Below are 23,929 nucleotides of genomic sequence, written 5' to 3'. Positions count from 1 at the left end.
GACCATTCCTTCCTTCTTTATTTTTGTGCTAATCATTTTTTGCAGTGTTATTTATCTCTCTCCAATAAAGTGTAATACCTGGTTGATTTTGCCTGTTCCTGTCAGTAAACTGACTTTCCATCATCCTGCTCTCTCTACAGCCTCTGAATTTCCCTCTCTCCCCTCCCTTCCTGTAATTTCCAAGGTCTGTGTGAAGCCCCTCCCCTCCTAAAACTAAAGCAGCAGAGGAATGTGAGCCCCTCCCACTGGAGTCTCTCTGCTTCGAAGTAAGACCCCAGAAAACCATGTGACTGCACAGGAGCACTGCTGGGAAAAGGTATTTAGAGATTATATTGCTGAACAAAAAAGCTTACTGCCATTACTATTGCCCCATAAGAGAACCTGTCATGGGAGTTTATTGTGGAGACTCTACAATCACTTTAAGGTCCAGCAGTCAAGTTAAAGAACTAGATGATCTACTAGTTGAAGAAATAGCTAAAATGACAATGAAAGGAGAAGTTATCATTATGGGAGATTTCAATCTTCCAGATATAACCTGGAAAACCAAAATAGCAAGTTCTACCAGGAGTACAGATATTCTAAATTCCCTTCTGGGGTTGTCTCTGCAACAAGTGGTTGAGGAGCCAACCCGGAGGGAGGCCATTTTGGATTTGGTATTCACAAATGGGGATTCGGTATATGATGTCATTGTAGGCGAAACCTTGGGATCTAGTGATCACCAGTCAGTGTGGTTTAATATAAGAACTGTGAAAGAATCACACCACACAAAAACAAAAGTTTTAGATTTTAGAAAAACAGACGTTTCAAAAATGAAATTAGTCATAAATGAGTCCTTATCAGACTGGAACAGATTACATGGAGTCCAGGAGAAATGGGACTACTTAAAAGGTGCACTATTGAAGGCAACAGAAAATTGCATTAGACTTGTCAGTAAAAGCAAAAAAAGGAAGAGACCACTGTGGTACTCAGCAGAAGTGGCCCACATCATTAAAAATAAAAAGCTAGCATTTTGTAATTATAAAAAAAACCCAGAGCAATGAAGATAAGGAAATCTGCAAGATTAGGCAGAAAAAGGCCAAGCAAGTTATAAGAACTTCTAAAGCGCAGGCAGAAGAAAAACTAGCTCAGTCTATGAAAAAGGGGGATAAGACATTCTTCAGATATATAAATGAAAAAAGGAAATTAAAACAAGGAATAACTAAATTAAAAACAAAGGACGGAAGGTATGTAGAAGAGAATAAAGGGCTAGCCGACTGCCTTAATGAATACTTCTGTTCAGTTTTTACAGAAGAAAAAGAAGGACCTCCACTTGAAAGGATGACTAATGAATCGTTTGATGCATGTGTCTTTACAGAGGAAGACGTTCTAAGATTGCTGTCTAAAGTGAAGACAAATAAGTCACAGGGTCCTGATGAGATACACCCAAAATTATTAAAAGAGCTTAGTGGTGAGCTGGCAAAACCATTAACAGATTTATTTAACCAATCATTAGTAACAGGAGTCGTCCCGGAAGATTGGAAATTGGCAAATGTCGTGCCCATTCACAAAAAAGGTAGTAGGGAGGAATCGAGCAACTATAGACCAGTGAGTCTGACATCAATAGTAGGCAAATTAATGGAAACCCTATTAAAGGATAGAATTGTGGAACATCTTAAATTCCATGGATTGCAAGATGAAAAACAACATGGGTTTACTTCAGGGAGATCATGTCAAACAAATCTTATAGATTTTTTTGACTGGGTGACTAAAATAATAGACGGTGGAGGTGCAGTAGACATTGCATATCTAGATTTTAGTAAGGCTTTTGACACTGTCCCACATAGAAGACTTATCAATAAACTACAGTCATTGAGCATGGACTCCCATATTGTTGAGTGGATTAGGCAGTGGCTGAGTGACAGACAACAGAGGGTTGTAGTCAATGGAGAACATTCAGAACAAGGTCATGTTACCAGTGGGGTACCTCAGGGATCTGTACTGGGACCAATTTTGTTTAATATCTTCATAAGTGATATTGCAAAAGGCCTCGATGGTAAGGTTTGTCTTTTTGCTGATGACACAAAGATATGTAACAGGGTTGATGTTCCTGGAGGGAAATGCCAAATGGAAACGGATTTAGGAAAACTAGAAGAATGGTCAGAACTCTGGCAACTGAAATTTAATGTGGATAAGTGCAAGATAATGCACCTGGGGCGTAAAAACCCAAGGGCAGAATATAGAATATTTGACACAGTCCTGACCTCAGTATCTGAGGAAAGGGATTTAGGAGTAATTATTTCAGAAGACTTAAAGGTGGGAGGACAATGTAATAGAGCAGCACGAAATGCCAGCAGAATGCTTGGATGTATAGGGAGAGGTATAAGCAGTAGAAAGAGAGAAGTGCTTATGCCGCTGTACAGAACACTGGTGACACCTCACTTGGAGTATTGTGCGCAGTACTGGAGGCCATATCTCCAGAAGGATATAGATACTCTAGAGAGAGTTCAGAGAAGAGCTACTAAACTAGTACATGGATTGCAGGGAAAAACTTACCAGGAAAGGTTAAAGGACCTTAACATGTATAGCTTGGAAGAAAGAAGAGACAGAGGGGATATGATAGAAACTTTTAAATACATAAAGGGAATCAACTCGGTAAAGGAGGAGAGCATATTTAAAAGAAGAAAAACTACCACAAGAGGACACCGTTTTAAACTAGAGGGGCAAAGGTTTAAAAGTAATATGAGGAAGTATTACTTTACTGAGAGAGTAGTGGATGCATGGAATAACCTTCCTGCAGAAGTGGTAGCTGCAAATACAGTGAAGGAGTTTAAGCATGCATGGGATAGGCATAAGGCTATCCTTCATATAAGATAGGGCCAGGGACTATTCATAGGATTCAGATATATTGGGCAGACTAGATGGGCCAAATGGTTCTTATCTGCCGACACATTCTATGTTTCTATGTGGGGATCAGGCCACTATAAAAGGTTTAGAAGTGGACAGCAGGCCACTATAAAAAGTTTAGTAGTGGACAGCAGGCCACTATAAAAGGTTTAGTAGTGGACAGCAGGCCACTATAAAAGGTTTAGTAGTGGACAGCAGGCCACTATAAAAGGTTTAGTAGTGGACAGCAGGCCACTATAAAAGGTTTAGTAGTGGACAGCAGGCCACTATAAAAGGTTTAGTAGTGGACAGCAGGCCACTATAAAAGGTTTAGTAGTGGACAGCAGGCCACTATAAAAGGTTTAGAAGTGGACAGCAGGCCACCATAAAAGGTTTAGAAGTGGACAGCAGGCCACTATAAAAAGTTTAGTAGTGGACAGCAGGCCACTATAAAAGGTTTAGTAGTGGACAGCAGGCCACTATAAAAGGTTTAGTAGTGGACAGCAGGCTACTATAAAAGGTTTAGTAGTGGACAGCAGGCCACTATAAAAAGTTTAGTAGTGGACAGCAGGCCACTCTAAAAAATGTTTAGTAGTGGACAGCAGGCCACTATAAAAGGTTTAGTAGTGGACAGCAGGCCACTATAAAAGGTTTAATAGTGGACAGCAGGCCACTATAAAGGTTTAGAAGTGGACAGCAGGCCACTATAAAAGGTTTAGAAGTGGACAGCATCATATAAGCCCTGCATTGTTCAGTAAATTCTAAGAAAGGAAATTTGGCTCCGCTTTTACAAATGCATTTGAACTCATTCATCTGTACCAGCTTAACAGTGTGTCTGTCACAATAATTTAATTCAGACAAAAGCCATGGCTTGATGGTGGATGGCATACCTCCAATCATATTATGTATCATGTGAACTAATGAAAAATGTATTCATTCTGCAATGATTGCATACTGCTATGTGCGCATGAAACATTTATAAACAAACATTAGGGGCACCTGCAAATATTTGCTTATACCTCTGCTGACAAATCAAATACATTTACAAACCTGTCTTGATTATAATCCAGTACAGCCACTGTCAAGCTGATTACAGCTAATTTATTTTCTCTGCTGCTCAGTGGGATGCTTTAAAGCAGGAAGATCAGATGTCTCTAGTACAAGAAATGTGACCAAAACAATAACAATGGCGTGCATTGTTATATTTTAGAATGTTATATACCGTCATACATCACAGTAAATAACTAGGTAGGTTCCCCTTGTGTAATTTCTTTATAGATTAGAGGGACTTACCTGCAACCATGTTTTCACTGCATTTCAAAGGGATTCAACTTCAGCTAAGCCTTATGTGTAATGAATCATCACTGGCCATTGTTCTCATGGCCAATCAGTTCAAAAATGTTACAACACCTTGCAGGGATGTTTTACACACCCTCTACTAGTCCTTCTGATTGACCATCATCAGCTGCTTGCCTTATGCTGCATTGCACTGGTGCAGATTCCATGCAAGAAGGCTTGGAAATAGGTTTATTTGCCAAACCACATAGAAAGTTTCCTACATATAATCTCTGACATAAAATTTGGAGGAAATCAAGGCAGCTGCAGCGGGTGGAGGGGTTTACTGCATATAGCCTAATGTAGGATGACGGATCTTATAAGGAATTGGGTAAACTGACCCAGTGTAATAGAAGAAGTTTGGGTGACTCATCTGTCCCATGTTTTCCAGAACGGGACTCTGCTACCTTTCTCAGTTCTCCAGGAGAAGTTCTCCCTTCCCTTGCATATGAAGTTCTACTACCTACAATTACAGCAGGCCATTAGGGCTCAGTGAGCGGGGGCTGTGTGGATCCTATCGGAAACCCCTATATTGCATTTAATTTTTTAGGTTACCCAAGCTAAGGGCCATGTTTTCCAGTGTTGTTAGGTACATATTTGGATGGCTTCCCCTCGAAGGCTCGTGGGAAATGGGAGGGAGACCTTGGTCAGCTTTCAGGGGACCGATGTGAAGATGCGTGGCAGGCGGTGGTTACCAGCTATTATTATATATAGTACAGCTGCACTATATATATTAATGGTTCTGTATGAGATAAGAGTGATTTATCTTTGGTGTCCAGCTTGCAATTTTAGTCTTTAGGTTCATCTGTCTGCGCTGATTGTTTTCTATCTTTTTATTGGTGGTTACCAGCTCCCTAATTTATTTGCAAAAATGATCCCAGCTTTACATGTTTTTAAGATTCCATTACACTCCTGCTTGTCTTCACAGCATAGGTGTACTGGCTGACCCATACTATAGGTGCTTCCTGTACGGGATAAGGGATAAGGGTGACCTAGTTCTGGGTACCCTTAATAGGATGTTCCAAACTCAGGTACCTCTGGAGCCTAAATGTGGTTTACTGGGCATTCAAAGTAACATCATTCCAGAGGAACCCACCCGGTTGCCATTTAGCCGTGCCCACTTCCAGGCTCAGAAAATTATTCTTCTGCTCTGAAAGTCATCTGATCCCCCTTCACACCAGTTATGGATAACACATATGGGAAACACCCTAATACCCAAAAAGTATGTTTATCAACATTGGGGATGTCCTGGGAAATGTAAGATTATGGGCACTAAATGGATACCCCAGGCCTCAGTCCTCATGAACATGAACAGATGCACCTTCTGCAGTGTCCTGGTTGCCCTACATGATCCAACTGCTGGCTGGAAGGTGTTATTATTGTACTTCTTGATGATATCTTGTCTTTTTTCTTTATGTCAATGCTCGTGTAATGCTGGGGTGGAGAGTGTTTTGTTTTTCCCTTACAATTTTTTGTAAAGTTCTGAAATGCACTTAACCTTGTCCTTTCACACGGGCGTTCCGCGTGTCAGTAAATCATCCTATTTTTTTGCGGATGATATACGGACATCATGTATGTCAATGGCATTGCAGATGTAAGCGGATGACCATCCGCTAACATCCGATTTTTGTCCTTTCAGTTCTGTTCCGTTTTTTGGAACGGAACAGAACCCTATTTTTGTTCCGTTTAAAAAAACGGAACAGATGCAAAATCGGATGTCAGCGGTGTCATCCGCTGACACCCGCAATGCCCATAGACATACATTATGTCCGTATATCATCCGCAAATGGATGGGATGATATGCGGACATACGGAGCGGATGACACAAGTGTCATCCGCTCTGTGAAAAAAAAAAAAAAGTGCCGGAGCGGATCGCAATGTGGGTCCGCTCCGTGTGAAAAAGCCCTTAAAATTAACAGTGACTCCCATTGAATTCTATAGGACTGTAAATGTTTATACAAAATTTTGCCCGCTTTCAAGGCTAATAGGCAACCTATTATGCAAAAAGGACATGGTGAGGTGGGCACTGCCTTTTTGCCTTTTTGAGGGGACCTATAATAAAGCAAACAAAATAAACCATACAGCAGGAAGAGGGTCCTTTTTAAAGCTAATTCTAGGGCAACAGGGAAAAACATCTATCCTTTAACTTACAAGTGTGGGAAATGCTTTTAAACTGTATGTGATGTTACAGAACTGGACAATTTTTACAGACAACCTGAGCAAAACTGTATTCTGACATCATATATTTTTGATGTGTAATTATTTATTTTATTTTTTTTGACATTTACATTTGGCTTGACCTAAAATCAACAGCAGCACTTCAATCTGATTAATTTCAACTTGGAAAAAAGTATTTTTAGATAGTTTTGGCAGTGACACCTGATTTTTTTTTATCAAGCACTAATGGGCTTGAACTGATCAATGAAAGTAGCAGCCCCAACAGATCTAAAAACTATAGGAAAGTTTACTGCTAAAAGTTAAAGCTAAAACCCTCACCGTAGTATAGTTTGTAAGCTTCTTTTACTATACCACACTTCATTGTCTAAAAAAACATCTCAAAATTAAAAGCACAAGAACCCCCTCCCATTCCATATTATACCCAATTATTCCCAAAATATTAAAAATTTAGAGTTCAGATATATGTTTTTTTTTTCAATCAATAAATTTTTATTGGTTTCATCAAAAAAGACAATAACAACGAAGTTACATCAACTGGATGTAGAAAACAGGGGTAGAAACAGGGTAGTGGAGCTTCATTTTAAAGATTGTCATTAAAATATTACAATAGTAAATGGCAATAGTAAATATATAAGAAAGAGAGAACATATACATAGGAGAAAATATATATTTAATGGTGGAACTATGGTTCAAACTTCCAAATGGGAAGAGAAGGAAAGGGGTAGCTCCCGCCCACCCGGCCCAGAGCCCCAAGGGGAACAATGTTGCTGAGTCCGTCCCCCCCCCCCCCCCCCCCTGCACGGGCAGCATTGTACAAAACTTAGTCATTTATTGAGTAAGAAACTGCTAAATAATTACTGTGGTCTATAGGGCCACGCCAACCAGGCTTTTTTAAATTTGTGGTAGGATAAGTTATTCAGAGAAAGAGCTTTTTCTAGTTTATAATTCTCATTCACTAAACGTATAGTTTCAGAAATGTTTGGCGTTTCAATGGTTCTCCATTTACGCACTATTAAAGTTCTGGCAGCTAGGAGGAGGTGAAGAATTATTTGTCGGAAATTGGGTGGATAGTATTCTAAGTTGAGGTTCAAAAGGGCCAATTCTGGTCTAAGTGGGGATAACATACCCGTGGTGGACGCTATACATTTAAATATGGCATTCCAAAAGCTTGTTAAAGATGGGCATTCCCAAAGGATATTTTGAAGTGTGCCAGTTTTTCCGCACTCTCTCCAACAAAGTGGTGAAATAGCTGGGTTCATTTTAGACAGTCTATATGTGTGTGAAGTACCACCTGTTGGTAATTTTTGTCATCATCTCCCAGTGGTTAGTGCAATGTGACAATTTATGAGTGGAGATGAGTGCTTTTTGCCACTGTTTAAGAGTGAAAGATAGGTTTAGTGAATCTTCCCATTTTTCCATGTGTGAACATTTTGTGGTGAGGGTATTGGCCGTTAGAATGGAGTAGAAGACGGATATTCCTTTGGTTTTGAGGGGAAACGTAGTGAGGAATTTCCATACTCGGGTATTGGTGGGTAGGTCTATGATCGGGTGTTTAGCCAATAACAATGTTATTTTAGAGGAGTTCAGATATATGTTTAGTAGACATTGGCTAGCATCAAGACAGCAAACACTTAATTGGCAGTAAACAGAAAGAGACAAGCAGGTTTTAATATCCAATAAAAATGAGTGTTTTACCTAAGAGAGAATAGCCACAAATATTGTTCAGTGGCTGTAAAGTATGTAGGCAGCTTGGTTAGGCCATAATATAAGAGGGAGACTAGGCAGGTTTTATCATAAAATATAAATTAGAATGTGTATAGATGTAGTATTTTTGCCAATTTTCATTTTGCATTTTTGTGATCGTGTAATGAGCGCTAGTTCTTCTGGTCCCTCCCTCCTCCACAGGAGATTATTACCTTGACATAGTGCCTCTCATTGCCTCATGGGATGTCAATGTAACACATACAGTACCAGGAGGCAGTTTTGTCTACAGGTGCATGCGCTGTGAGATTTCGTATCTGCATAGATACAGCGCAGGTCCTTGGGATCTAGCAGAATTCTTCAGTGCATCTGTTTCCTGCTGACACTCATAGATGTCACAGGTGTCAAGGTCCCAGATACCAGTGTGTGGTTGGAAACCCCATACATGCGCAGAAGTGTCATTTGACAGGCAATAGCTGCAGTATGTAAAGTTGGTATACAGTGCAGCTCTAGACGGCAGTGGGCAGCAGGTTCCATCCGGAGCTACAAAAAAAGGCTACTCTGTAATAAACCCAAGTCCAGCCCCATTTTGTGCTGCAAACTTTCTGCACTGCAACTCTTCCTATTTAATCTAGTTGAACATTTTCCAGGCCCCAGTTGCCTCAGAGTTGCAGATTCCCAGTCGCCATTTTTTCTTTATTTTTATTTTGGCATGTAATTATATATATTTTCTAATCAATTATATATATTGTAATTTTTTTTTGGTATTGATGTGGTGATTGGGCTGCACACAACAGAAGTCAGGAATGTCTGCAGTTCCTCTGCTTTTCCAGCATATTCTTTCTCTTCCCAGGTACAGCAGCCAGTTGTATTTTTTATATTTATTTATTGTCAGGGTACTGGAGTCATACAGTAGCTGCAGGGAAATAAACCTACGGTTATAAACATTGTTCATCTGACTTCTTTCTTCTTCTCCTCCCCTTCCTCCTTCACCTCCCCTTCCACCTCCCTCTTTTCCTCATTTACTTCCTCCTCTATCTTTTCCTCCTCCACTTCCTCCTTCCTCTATGTGGAAGCTGAGTTGATTTTTCACTGGCCAGCAGTTCGTCCTCTAGAATGTGTGCACTATTTTGGCCTCTCCTAAAGAAGTGGCTAAAATGGTGAGCATCAAAGATTGAGGGATTAGAGACACAATCCCTCTTGTCCCTACTACAGCACACACTGCGTGGTCAGATAGATGGAATCACAAAAAAAAACATTTACCACAACTCCTCCCATATTTAGCACAGCATTTCTGGTTAGGTTGGTCCCACAGTAATATATTCCCACCTAACATCACTTTTTTAAAACATTATTGCCATTATTTGCATATTTACAATGATTTTTTTCCTTTGTAAGGCCATCCCTGCCCATGTCAACCAAGCATGTGCCGGGACAGCATTATGTTTAAAAAATCCACAACTTAAAGTTTTGGTTTGTTTGTAGGAACTTGCAGAAGTAGCCTAGTCTTCACCATGGCATAACATGCTGGGGTAAGCTAAGAGAATAGTGCCCTTAAATTACACATGGTAAAGAACTTCCCCCTTCCTCCAGGTCCAGGCCTGGCCAGCCCCACAGTAACATATTCGCAGCCAACATTATTTACATTTTTTTTTTACCAGAAAGTATTTGTTTTTATTTTATTATTTAATTTTTTCTTGTAAGGTCTTCCCTGCTCAAGTCAAGCAACCACAGACAGGGATGCAAACAGGGTGAAAGTATGGGCAGCTGAAAAGAATGCTGTAAGAGGGACTCAACTGAATTTTGTGGGGCCCCTACAATTAGTGGGAGACTCCAGGTACAAAGAGGGTAGAGCAGGCAGCAGCAATATTTCAGCATACATTACTACAACCAAAGGCTTACTACCCTTCCCCCATGGTGAATCCTTAAAACTCACCCCACTATCTTTAGTAGCAATCTTCCCATGCCAGGTTTTTCAAGACAAAATAAAATGTCCCCAAACCCACACCTAGTGCCAGTAAGCCAGCTTGGTGCTTTAACTACTAATATTCCAGGGGAAGAGAATGGACAGTGATCTGCACCATGTCCAATCAGAGAACTCCTTTTATTCATTGAAAAAAATATAAGGCATTCTATAAATGGTGGAACCGTTTCACAGAACCAGGAAGATCATGGCTTTCAATTTATGTAGCATGCACTCTTATAGTGATTTACAGCATCCCAGCGGCCACCCGGATATTAGATATGCATACCTACATCAAGCCAAGCTGGCCCAGTGTAAACATGCAAAAAATATCATTTCTGGAGTCAGTTTTCATTGCTTGCTTGTGAACAGCCTTCCCAGAAGCGTTGAAGCTGTTAAAGCTGCAAAGGATGGGCCAACTAAATTTTGAACCCTACAGACTAAGACTGGCATTCCATTAAACTTCATGTGTGTGTAAATGCAGGCGTCTCAATACTTTTGACAATATAGTGTATATCCAATGAAGTGACTAGCCTCAGATGAAGAGAATAAATAAGTTATACCTGTTTATCTGTCGCAATCTCTTTATATCCTCCTAAAACACACAGATTAAAGGCTATTTCCCAGCAGTAGAAGCAGGGGGTGGGGATATGACTTCACAAGAACTGCACAGCTAGAGCACAGAGCTCAGTGAGGGGAGGGAATAGACACCCCCCACCACCATCCTCTACACAGAATCATAGGGAAATACACACATCTGAGGCTACCAGTCAGCTGCTGTGTGCTGGAGCAGTTGTCCAGGATGCTGTGTAGTCGGCTTGAACTATTCTGTGTGACTCATGCATAGAGCAGAGGGAAGAAAGAGCAGAGAGAAATGGCACTCAGAGGTTTAGTTTGAGGCTAGTACACACTATAGAAGGATATGATTAGTTCATTTTTATTTGTTCACGTTAGAAATTTACAACCACTTTAAGGCTAAATATACAGATTCCTGCATACAATTATTCTGCCTGCATATGATAAACCTTGAAGAAACCATTATTAACCTAAACTAAAAATGAATTTTTGCAATGAAAATAAGAAAAGTTTTCTGTGACTAAGAGAAGAAAGAAATTAATGTTATTATTGTTTCTATTGAAAGCATAGTATACATTTTTCTGAGTGTCCTTGCAATGCTAATGCTCCTAATCCTAACCAGTTAAACATTTCCCCAGAATCCATCTCCTGCATGCAGAAGCTGAGTCATTAAAGGACAACTGTATCTTTGTCTTAAACGCCTATAATGGTGGTCCCCCATCTTCAGACTGCGCATACACCAGTCTGTTTTACTGAAAAAACACTCCTTACAAAGAGAAGGAACACAGAGGAGGGAGGCTATGTTACAGGTGCTTCTCTCTTATTCCCTCAATTTGTCAAATATTTTTTTTTTCCCATTACTGTGGGTATTTATAGTGGCAAACATTTGTCATCTTAATACAAAACAATGTAAAACTATTAAAAAAAAAAAAAAAAAAAGCCAAATTATTAGTTGGGAAATTTTCAAATTAAAGTGGTTGTCAAACCTTTTACATATACACAGTGAAGTGACTTGCCTCAGGTGATACACAGAGATGAAACAAATCCTCCTATGCAAGTTGTACCTATTTATCTGCAGACTTCTTTTTTCTACATCGGATTTATAAAGATTGTCTGAGCTTTCATAAAGCAGGGGGTGGGAGCTGAAGTTACACTCTGCAGAGCTCAATGAGGAGAGCTTTTAGAGCTGATTGGGGGGAAGGGACACAACCCTCTTCACACAGTAACAGAGCTGATGCTGTCAATCGCAGAATGTGTGTTGGAGCTCTCTCCCCTGTCACCTTTTTATCTTTTGATGTCAGGAAAACTTGTCAGAAGTGACCCATACAGATAGCAGAGCAAAGAGGCAGCAGAGAGAAATGACACTTAGTGCTCTGGATCGAGACAAGTACACACTACAGAGGGATAGATTTTGCTCAAATTTCATGTCTGAGGTTTACAACAACTTTTATTAAAGTGTTATTAAAGCTTTTTTTTTTTTATTAAAATAATAAACATGTCATACTTACAGTACCTGGTCTGTAAAATGGTTTTGCACAGAGCAGCCCCGATCCCCCTCTTCTAGGGTCCCCTGGCTCTTCCTCTTCTGCGAGTGCCCCCATCGAAAGCTGGTTTCTATGGAAGCACTCATGTGGGCTTGCTCCTAAGCCATCCTGTCTGCGGCCATTGAGTCAGCCCTGCCCTCATCTCCCCTTTCACTGGATTTCATTGAGCCATTGGTTCCTGCTGCTATCAATCTGCCTAGTAAGGAGGGACAGAGCCGGGTAAGTATAAAGGGCAGCTGAGGAGAATTCTGCAGCACAGAAGGTTTTTTACCTTATTGCATGAAATGCATTAAGGTAGAAAACCTTAAGGCTTTAGAACAGTGGTTCTTAACCTGGGTTCGATCGAACCCCAGGGGTTCAGTGAGTCAGTCTCCGGGGTTCGGCGGGGGGGGGGGGGGGACAAAGGGGCAATTGCTCCCCCCGAGAAAATATTACTGATTGTGAGGCCGAGCGGTCGGGACAACTCACAGCCATTACACATAGACACTTGACACTCCGCCCCCTGTACCTCCCCCAGCAGGTTTCCAGCCTATCTCCTGCAGGCTGCTTGCTGCGTGAGTGGGCGGGATGGGGATGTACCTGACCACGGAGATCGCGCCCGCCTGGAAAAAGGAAGTGTGAGCAGCTGAGCAGAGGGAGCCGAGTGAATGTTCCTGGAGGTAGGTTTAGCTAGCTTTACATGGTGGATTAGTTTACAAGCACCTCTATGCTACGTCTGCTGAGTTACTGCAGCTTAGCATAGAGGTGCTGTTAGCTGACAGATGGAAATGCATGTCCTTTTCATTTAGCTCAATAAAGCATTGTGAATACCCCCTGGTGTGTGCCCTCCTGATACCCCATGGAATGCTCTCCCAACACCTCCCCCCAATGTGTGCCCTCCTAACACCCCATGGTATGCCCTCCAAACACCTCCCCAAAGTGTGTTCCCTCTTGACACCCCATGCTATGTCCTCCCAACCCCCCCAGTGTGTGCCCTCCTGATACCCCATGGTATGCCCTCCCAAACCCCCCCCCAGTGTATGTCCTCCTGATACTTCATGGAATGCCCTCCCAACACCTCCCCCCAGTGTGTTCCCTCCTGACACCCCATGGTATGTCCTCCCAGCCCCCCCCCCAGTGTGTGCCCTCCTGATACCCCATAGTATGCCCTCCCAACACCTCCCCCCTCAGTGTGTTCTCTCCTGACACCCCATGGTATGCCCTCCCAACCCCCCCCCCCACCCCAGTGTGTGCCCTCCTGATACCCCATAGTATGCCCTCCCAACACCTCCCCCCTCAGTGTGTTCTCTCCTGACACCCCATGGTATGCCCTCCCAACCCCCCCCACCCCAGTGTGTTCTCTCCTGACACCCCATGGTATGCCCTCCCAACCCCCCCCACCCCAGTGTGTGCCCTCCTGACACCCCATGTTTTAATGGTTTTGTTCTTTGTTCTTAATGGTTTTGTTTTTTGAGATACAGTCGCCAACACTTGCAGGGAGGCCCCAGCGAGATTTGAACTCGCGACCCCTGGTTTACAAGACCAGTGCTCTAACCCCTGAGCTATGGAGCCTTTTTTTTTTTTTTTTTTTTTTCTTTTTTATTTTTTTTTTTTTTTTTATGGTTTTGTTCATTTTGTGCACATATGTATAAATATATATCTAAATATATACCTATGTTTTGAATTTGAAAAAATCATATTTTATTTTTTCAATTAAGAAGGGTTCGGTGAATGCACATATGAAACTGGTGGGGTTCAGTACCTCCAACAAGGTTAAGAACCACTGCTTTAGAACCACTTTAAGGCATAATAATGCTGCTAAGGCTTCAATGATCTCTGGTCGTAAAACTGACTTTTATTGACAGCAGCGGCAGCCAATGACACCACTGCTGTGTCCCAGCCAATGAGGAGGGAGAATCTCTGATGGCTGAGACACTCGTAGACATCCCGGAACAGAGAGGAACCTCAGGTAAGTGTTAGGGGGCCGAGGGGGGCTGCTGCACACAGGTTTTTATCTTAATGCATAGAATGCATTAAGGTAAAAAAAAACTTCTGACTTTACAACTCCTTTAATTTTACCTTTCCCTCCCACTCTTGCCAACAATTCAAAAACAATTTTAAAAAAATTCTAGGCACACCTTTTTTATTTGCTGTGCATCATGCAAGCCATTGTAGGCAAAGAATGGACTTCAATTAATGGTGTGGCATTCATATGAAATGGGTTTGGTTCTACATGAGGCATACACTATTGTTAACCTAATGCCATACTTTAAGATGTATTTATTAGGCTAAATGAAAACTAAAGTAAACGGGAAAAAACAAGCAAACTACTGGTCGTGATAGTAAGGGTAGATTTAGACGTGGATCTAATTTCCCTTTTTTCTGAAGCCTGATCAGGATTCAGATCACACTTCAGGGGCTACTGGCAGGTGGTAAGAAAGCAATATAATGCCTCCTCAACCCCTGTTTTAACCCAATTTTTACCAAAAAAACACACTCTATATACCCAAAGTATATCATCAGGGATGGTATAGCATCACCATCCCTGATACCCCCAGCACTGTGACCCTTCTTCACACCAGATACTATCAGCACTGTGAATCTTTTACGCCCTAGGTACCCTCAGCACTGTGACCTCTCTAAACTCCAGCTACACTCAGCGCATGTACCTCCTCTACCCCCAGCAGTGTTATCCCCTGGACTCAGTTCTATAGCAAAGTCAGGTAAAGGACTGGGGATGGCTGGCTGCACCCTCATTTAGGTGCATCCCAAGCCCAGGAGTGCTCCTGGACATGGTGTGTGCTTAGCTGCAGGGACAATGTGAGCAAGTGCAGGGGCGAGGTCTGCACTGGCCATTGTGCTGGGACATTGTTAACATGGAGGGGAAAAAGGGAGGAGGGGCCTGGACTCAACAACATGCAGGGACAATGTGTAAGGAGCAGTAAGAACAGACAGGATAATCTATACAGGTAGGGCCTGCCCCCAAAATTGATTTGGCAACCCTGTCTGGGCAAGATAAATAAAAAGTTGCAAGTGTAGAAAATACCTGTTGATCCTGAAACAAATTTAGTGATCTTCTAACTTCCTTAAGTGATCTGAAAATGCTTCCTCTGCTGCTCTAAAATCCCAAGCAGTGTTGTCAGCCCTGAACCCGCAGCTGCTCTCTGCTGTACTACAGAATGGAAATGAAAAGGAAATAGTGCGCTTCAAAAAATTATGCAAAATGAAACATGTAACCAGTCTAGTAAAAACAATATACAAAAACACAAATGGTTAAAGTCTCTCAAATAATGCTGTCTGCTTCAACTTCAAAACATGGGTGATAAATAAATCCGTGATGAAGTGATAATGTGAAAAAGGATGTAGACAGATGGTGCTTCAAACGAAAGTTCAAATAATACTGTGCTTGGGTGGCCTCTTACCGCAATACAAATAGTGACTTGCAACGTTCACTGTGGCAAATATGGTGAAATGGTGACACCCGGTGGTTAAGATGGATTCTTACCAGATTTTAGGGAGGTATGAGCTTGTAACTGTTAAGCAGAGGATCCATTGTCAGAAGAGCATGGAGTGGTGCACTCTAGCTGTGATTCTCCAGGACCTATCCGCTCCACAAATGTATGAGTCTAATGATGACTCAATGACAAAAATGCCTAAAAGATGATTCCCGAAAGGAGGAAAAAAAAGGGGGGCTGATAGTGCATTAACCTTAAAAAATGTGTTTATTACAAAAGGCAAACACTTACATCAACTTCAACATATACAGATGAAACAGTTGCTCTTTAAAAATCACAGCCGCCTGCAGAACAGTCCGTGACAAGTTATGGCGAGGCTGGCTCCCTCCGACGCGTTTCCACCTACAAAACGTCTGCTGGGACTAAAGAACACCCTTTGCTCATCTCCATAACATAGGAGGAACTTGTTCTGTAACCCAGAAGGAGAGAACTCAGGCAGGGCTGCCAACACTGTTTCACTACAAATAGTAAGGGTTCACTGGATTTCTGGCTGAAACAACAGGTATTTTTCTTTACTCAAAGTTTTAAGAAACAAAATATGGAAAAAATGTGCATGTTTTGCAGAAATATTTTTAGTCTGCTCAGAAATACATTTTAGTGCAATGGCATAGGCATCCAACAGAACCTCCATATGGATATCCCCCATTCCCTGAGTACAGGTAGAACTACAAACATTACATTTTTATTATGTCCGCCAGTTACTGACCTAAAATCACATAGATGTCCAAGGAAAAAACCTTGGCAGTACAGTATTTGTTAATGTGTTTGAGTCATTGCAGGAGTTCCCATATAGCAGAAGCCCAGTAAATTAAACCATTCAGTTTTATGTATTATGTAATTGCCAATTTGTGTGTTTAAATAAGCTTTAAGCACTTGAGTCCCCATTTAAAAAGCCATTTGCATGCTTAATTGTTTTAATTGCATGGTAAAAAATATAATGAAGGTAATAAAGGGGATATACTGTTTTACAACCGTTTTATAACATGGCATTGAACTGGATGTGAAAGGAATAGAATAACAAACCAGCAAAGTAATGACTACATATAGAGACTTCTTACTAATATTGTGTCACTACAGTCAGGGATATTGTGCCAGTGCAGAGCACTCTACATAATATTGTAATTGGCAAATTAAATTACCTTAAGGTATAGTTAAAGACAAAACTTTTTTTGGTTTTTGATAGAGTTAAGAAGGATTCGAACACCTGCCAGGTCTTTATTGCTCTCTGTGCCCCCGTTAGGGAGATTCGTTCCCTCTGTTCATCCTGTTTACTGTTATCACCAAAATTAAAACTAAAATAAAGTCCCAAGTTTGGGTTGTTACTAGAACAGAGCGAGAACAGAGAACTAGAGAGAGTCCAGAGAGGGGGATTGGAGGACCTCAGTTATGAGCAACGACTATAAGCATTAAACTTAAACCCCGTACAGATGGGCCGAATGTCGGGAGACATCAGTCAGTTAAAGGAAAATCGGCAGCCGTCCGACTCCTGATCAATGCTCTCAGCCAATGGTGGAGAGCGCTGGTCTGAGTGTTCTTGCAGAGGGCCATCCCCCTGTCAGAACACAACAGCTCAGCGGGGGGAGATTGCCATTCAACCCACTGGATTAGATGAAAAAGAACTCATAGTGTGTACCAGACTTTATTCTCCCTGGAGAAGAGACGCTTAAAGCGGTAGTATCCCGCTTTTTGACACTTTTACCTACAGGTAAGCCTATAATAAGGCTTACCTGTAGGTACAAATAATATCTCCTAAACCGGCATGGTTTAGGAGATATTTACAGTGCATGCAGCCGCTTTCGCGAGCGGCGCATGCGCTCTGAAGGTCCGGGGGGACCTTCAATTAATTTGCCGGGAGCTTGCTGGAAAATCACTCCCGCACGGGAGTGACGTCATCGTGGCTCCGGCCAATCATCGCGCCGGAGCCGACTCTTCCGGCCAATCACCACGCCGGAGCCGCCGAACCCGGAAGAGACGGCGAGGGATCATGGCAGCGCCCGCAGCGATGTCCGGGGGTCCGTGTCGGGGCTTCGTTCTAAGGTAAGTTACACATAATGGGCTAGTATGCGATGCATTATGCCTTTGTCTTGCAGGTTTTTTTTTTTTTTTTTTTTTCTAGGGTTTACAACCGCTTTAAGAGAAGATTTACAAATACCTCAATGGTATCCATAGCAGTATCAATAGCGATACACAAATACCTCAACAGTGATTCTATAGGAAAAAAACTATTCAGTTTCAGGGAGCTTAAGAAGACATGTGTCCACTCAATAAAATTGGAGCATAAGCAATTTCACCTTTAACTGCAATAAGGAGTTCTTTACTGTTAGAGCGGTAAGGATGTGGAACTCATACCGCGGATGTTGGATTGCTTGGTATTCTCAATGACTTTACCTGAACACGAACCTTGGTTTGTGTGTTACTATTTTACGCTAGGAAATTGATTCTGCTGAGATGGAAAAATGATGAAACACCCAGGGTACAAAACTTTTATAGTGTCGTGAACAAAGATATACCTGTTAACAATTTGATATATAAGGGTAGGGCCTGCCCCAATAAGTTCTTTAAAATCTGACAGCCCTGGCTTGATATTGCAGATTCCTTTTGGAAAGATACCCCATTATATCGACACTTGTAAAAAGTAGCTATTATTCAATATATACATTCCAATGGTGCACTACAACCCAAGCTGTGGGCTTCTTGTCTCTCCTGGTATGAGCATAGGGCGGCGTGGAGGGTGATATGAATGTTGGGTGTAGTATGTATGTGTGTGCGGTTGGCTGGTTGGCCTTGTTGTTTTGGTAAATTTGACCTTTCACTGCAAAAGATAGCTGTGCAATATTCCGGGCTCGTTGTGGCCCATACGAAATAGCTCTGTTATCCTAAGTATTATACTGTATCTCCCTATGGGGAAGCCAATCTGTCACTTCAACATGTTGATTGACTATTGGCCTTGAACGGCTGCTTGTGTTATTCATCCCTATGTGCATCTACTCCTGTATATTATATAAAGATTCCGGTGAATCTAAATGTGATGAGAAAAAAATAAACACCTTTTAAAAAAAAAAAAAAAAAAAAGGGATGTGGAACTCACTTTCACATTTAGTGGTGTCAGCAGGAAGTGTCAATAGGTTAAACACAATATACAGGAATATAGGAATATGGGAAATCGTATACATGAATACAGACATCCACACCCACAAATTGGGAACTGAATGGAGTGATGTCTTTATTCAACAGTACTAATTATGTAACTACATAATTGCTCTTATTTCATTTGACAATTTGACGTGAATTAATGGGAAATTTCCCCAATATCACTCCCTTACTCTCCCTTACTCTATCCCAAATAAAACATGCCTTCCCTTCTACTTCAAAATAAGAATAGATAGATAGATAGATAGATAGATAGATAGATAGATAGATAGATAGATAGATAGATAGATAGATAGATAGATAGATAGATAGATAGATAGATAGATAGATAGATAGATAGATAGATAGATAGATAGATAGATAGATAGATAGATAGATAGATAGATAGATAGATAGATAGATAGATAGATAGATAGATAGATAGATAGATAGATAGATAGATAGAGAAATTCATCTTGGAATTATATCATTAGGTACAAAATTTAATTCCAAACTGCCTTTCGCTTACATGATCAAAATCAATTTTTTCAGGCAGGATGAGCCATCTATTAGAAGGTACAAAATGTTACCGGATTAGTATAAACAAATTTATTTCTAGTATGTGATGTTGCTATTAGATTTCCAGGCTCTTTCCTTGCATAGAGTGTATATGATCGCCATCTGGTGTGGTACTGTGCTCTTTGGCATGCATTCAGAGGAATGGTTTGCTGAAGTCAGCAGGTGAGGGGCACAGAAGCGTAGTGACAAAAAAATTGCATTACAATGATGGAAACCTTTTACAATTGCACCAGTCTTATATGATCAATTATATTGCTTCTTTTAACAATGCATAGTGGCTGTATCTAATTTCTACAGACAGTGCCATGTTTTTTTTGATTGGTTTCCCAGTGACATTTTTTCCTGTGGAAATGTCTCTGATTTTGAACTTCACAGCATAATCACCATTTAACCAATTTTGCATTAAATTTTCTTTTTAATAAGGGTTTTAGCCTTTCAGCAACTATTTTAGGATTAGAAAGGATTATTAAAATGAAAAAAGCGTATTAAATAAATCTAAATAGTAATAATCCATAATTGTAGTTTACCGTCTAGGAAAATGTGGTTTATTTAAAAACACAATCACATAATACAATACAGAGCTCCTTTACTACACTATATTACCAAAAGTATTGGGACACCTACCTTTACAGGCACATGAACTTTAATGGCATCCCAGTCTTGGTCCGTAGGGTTCAGTATTGCGTTAGTCCCCCTTTTGCAGCTATAACAGCTTTAACTCTTCTGGGAAGGCTGTCCACAAGGTTCAGCCAGTCTCCAGCTTAAGTCTTGAATTTGAAAGAATTGTTTTGTCTTTAACCGCTTGCCGACCGCCGCAAGTAGATTTACTGTGGCGGTCAGCCCCTGCCAGGCAGAGTGACGTTAATTAACGTCACTAGCCTGGGAGGGTCTGGGGAGCGAGCGCGCGCCCCCGCTCCCGCGCGGTCACGGACCCCCCCGCGCGTGTGACCAGCGGACCCGATGTCCGCCGGTCACTCGGCGATCGTCGGGGGAGAGGGAGAATGTCAGGCAGCTTGTGTAAACAAGCCACCTGTCATTCTCCTCGGTGTAAAGACACTGATCACACAGATCTACTATGTAGATCCGTTGATCAGTGTCCTTACAGCTCTAGCCACAGCCAATCACAGTAGAAAGCACGCCCCTAGGGACACACACAGCCCCTCCCTCCCAAATAAAGTTAACCCCTTCACTACCAGTGTATTTTTACAGTAACAGTGCATATGTATAGCACTGATTACTGTAGAAATGTCACTGGTAACCCCAAAAGTGTCAAAAATGTCAGTCAAGGGTCCGATCTGTCCGCCGCAATGTCGCAGTACCGCAAAAAAAATCGCAGATCGCCGCCATTACGCGTTAAAAAAAAAAAAACAACAAAAATGACAAAAATCTTTCCCTTTGTTAGTAAACGCGATAACTTTTGCGCAAACCAATAAAAATACGCTTTTTGCGATTTTTTTTTTACCAAACATAGGTAGGATAAAACAAATTGGCCGAAAATGTTAAAAAATTTTGATTTTTACTTTTTTTTGGGGGGAATTTCATATAAAAAAATGTGAAAAATATTGCTATTTTTGCAAAATTGACGCTCTTTTTTTGTTTATAGCGCGTGATCAAAAAATCGCACAGGTGATCAAATACCACCAAAAGAAAGCTCTGTTTGTGGGAAAAAAAGGAAGTCAAATTCGTTTAGGTACAGCGTCGCACGACCGCGTAATTGTCCGTTAAAGTCACGCAGTGCCGAATCGCAAAATACCCCCTGGTCTTTTAGCAGGAAAATCCTCCGGGGCTTAAGTGGTTAATTGGTTCTTTCTTGGTGGCTTTGCACGAGCCTTGTCAGAATCACCCTTGATCTGATGCCAGCTGGGTTAGGAAATATATGCTGTATTCTAGTACATACTGTATATTCCTCTTGTCTTGATACTTCTATACATCTTCTCTATCCTTCCTCCAAATTGTACTATTTATGGCTCCCCCATATCTTGGTGTAGGTGGATACAGACACCAAGTAGCCTTATCTCCTCCATACCAAAGTGGCAGGGAGTAAAAAAGATTAAATCTGTGCTCTCTAGTTCTTGTTTGAGAGCAGGAGGATAACACTGCCACCTTGTAAAGAGACTTCCAGTTCTGCTCACACCATAAGAAGCCTAGCTTTTTTTTATAATGGGATCAAAACGTAAAGAGATGAATCTAAGGCAGTCATGTCCAAAGTCCGGCCCGCGGGCAATTTGTGGCCCGTCCCTTCGTTTCATACGGCCCCCAGGGACACCGCTGACTTTTCTCAATGTCTCTCTCTGAGACTCATCACATCCCCGCCCAGATGCAATGGCTCGGGGGCGGGGTCTCACCGCCTCTGGCCTTCCGTGGCAGCTTGGCTCGGCGGCTCCCGAGTCCCACTCCGCTCCCCGCTCGGCTCTATCTGCCCGGTGCCACCCACGACTGTACGGGAGTGCGGAATGAAAATTGCGTTCCTTCTCTCCTTCCTCGCACACAGCCACCTATAGGAGCCAACCAAGGATTTTGTGGAGCTGGCCAAGGATCACATTCATTTCTACAATTCTACTGCCTGTTTGTGTAAGTGTGATTTTATTCATAGAGCACTGATGCTTTTTATTTCCTATATATATATTTATTCCTATGTATACACCTTCATGTGCTGGCTGGGTGACATTATTAAACGGGAGACACGACTGTGATTACATACATGGGATTGCAATTCACAAAGCTGTGAGCAGGTGGAAAGCGTGGATCATCTTCCACTCTTCCCTTCAACCTTTCTTTTTGGTGGAATAAAGTGGTGTATGACCTGCTGGTAATATAGGGGTCTTACAGTTTGTCACCTGAAGTGGATCTGGTTTTCTAGCACCCTCCCTCTTTTATTGGACCCTACCTGTTTCAAGAGACTTTTGGGCCTTACTGCTATATTCATTTGATGTGTGATAAACAAGTTTTTTATTGCGCTGGACTTTTTTTTGAATTTTTGTATCGTTTCTAGTAATGTTTTTTTTTTTTTTTTTTTCATCTGGCCTTCATATATGAAAGGTAGAGTGATTTTACTACTGTTTAGATTTGTCATTCAAATTGTTTGCAATAAAGTTTGCATAAAATAGTTAATTTGTACTGTATTTAATTTTAATGTTTCAAATGTCAGGCAAAATGGTCGGCCCTCACGCATGTTCACTTAATCAAGTCTGGCCCTCTTTGAAAAAAGTTTGGACACCTCTGATCTAAGGTCATACTGACTTCTGCGGAGATCTTAAGTAAAAAGGTCTAGGCATTCAGTTATGTGACCAGTACTGACACAGTGCATTACCTGTTATGTGAGAGATCTAAGGCACTGCTGCTCCGGACTGCTGGTCTCCGGAGATTTGGAGCGAGATGTAACTACTGTGCCATTTACTGTTGCTCTTCCTGGAGGATCTGACGTGAGGAAGCAAAGGCCTTCCCATACCGAGTTAGGCTCCCCCATGCAGGGACACAGTGCAGAGCAAGTCATTATAAAACAGTTATAAGGAAAGATCAGCTCCAGGGAAACTACGGGCAATATTGGTGACTAATCCTTTGATCGTTGTCTGCCTTTTTTAAGCACAGGTTCCAGAGTTCAGTTACAGCTGAAGGTTGAACTGCCTATATTTTTCTTTGCCTTGTCTCTCCGTTCTCCACTTTTCTTCACTTTTCAACATCCTAACGGAATGCTTACATTAAACTTTTTTTAAAGTAATATTTCATTTAATTTCTTTAAATGTTATTACATACATTATTTTAGGCTGAATAAAGGCATCACCAGGCTTCTGTGCTCTTTATGCGGCTAGTGGGAGGGGCCATAAGGGGTGTAAATAAAGCTCCTTGAAAATGTGACAGCACCCTGCCGTCAGCTCTGATGCAAGCAGTGGGCTGGCTCTTGAGAATTACTATGCAAATATCAAAACACCTTAAAATGTGGATGCCAACCTGGGAGAGTGGGCATTTCTAAATATACAGTAACATTAGAGTAAGTGATTTTAGGGAGCCTGTACAACTGTACAGGATAAAAGGTAAGGCTGGTGTTTAGCATTAAGTTTAAGTTAAGGTTCACTAAAGGAGAGAAACTACAGTGTATAAAAAAGTTAACAATACAGCAATATTAAACTCTGGATCTGTGGCATGATTATGTCTGGAAAAGGGGCATTATGTCAGCTGTCCCATGTCTATACACCCACCAGCCACCTTATTAGGTACACCTTGCTAGTAGCGGGTCGCACCCATTTTGCCTTTAGAACTGCCTAAATTAATCATGGCATTTTGATCCATATTGACATAATAGTGTCACGCAGTTTGCTGCAGATTAGTTGGCTGCACATCCATGATGCAAATCTCCCGTTCAACCACATCCCAACGGTGCTCTATTGGATTGAGATCTGGTGACTGTGGAGGCCATTGGAGTACAGTGAACTCATTGTCATGTTTAAGAAAACAGTGGTGACATGATTTGAGCTTTGTGACATGGTACATTATCCTGCTGGAAGTAGCCATCAGAAGATGGGTACACTGTAGTCATAAAAGGATGGACATGGTCAGCAACAATACTCAGG

General features: G+C 41.5%; 1 protein-coding gene across 1 annotated transcript in view; it reads left to right on the top strand.

The window, feature by feature from the left end:
* CPA6 (carboxypeptidase A6) overlaps positions 1–23,929 on the top strand; it is a 192,544-nt gene that overhangs the window by 78,262 nt on the left and 90,353 nt on the right. The window lies entirely within an intron of this gene.

This window comes from Pelophylax lessonae, assembly GCF_965119305.1.
Source record: "Pelophylax lessonae genome assembly, chromosome: 5".
NCBI lineage: Eukaryota > Metazoa > Chordata > Amphibia > Anura > Ranidae > Pelophylax > Pelophylax lessonae.
This window is presented reverse-complemented; position numbering and strand designations above follow the sequence as displayed.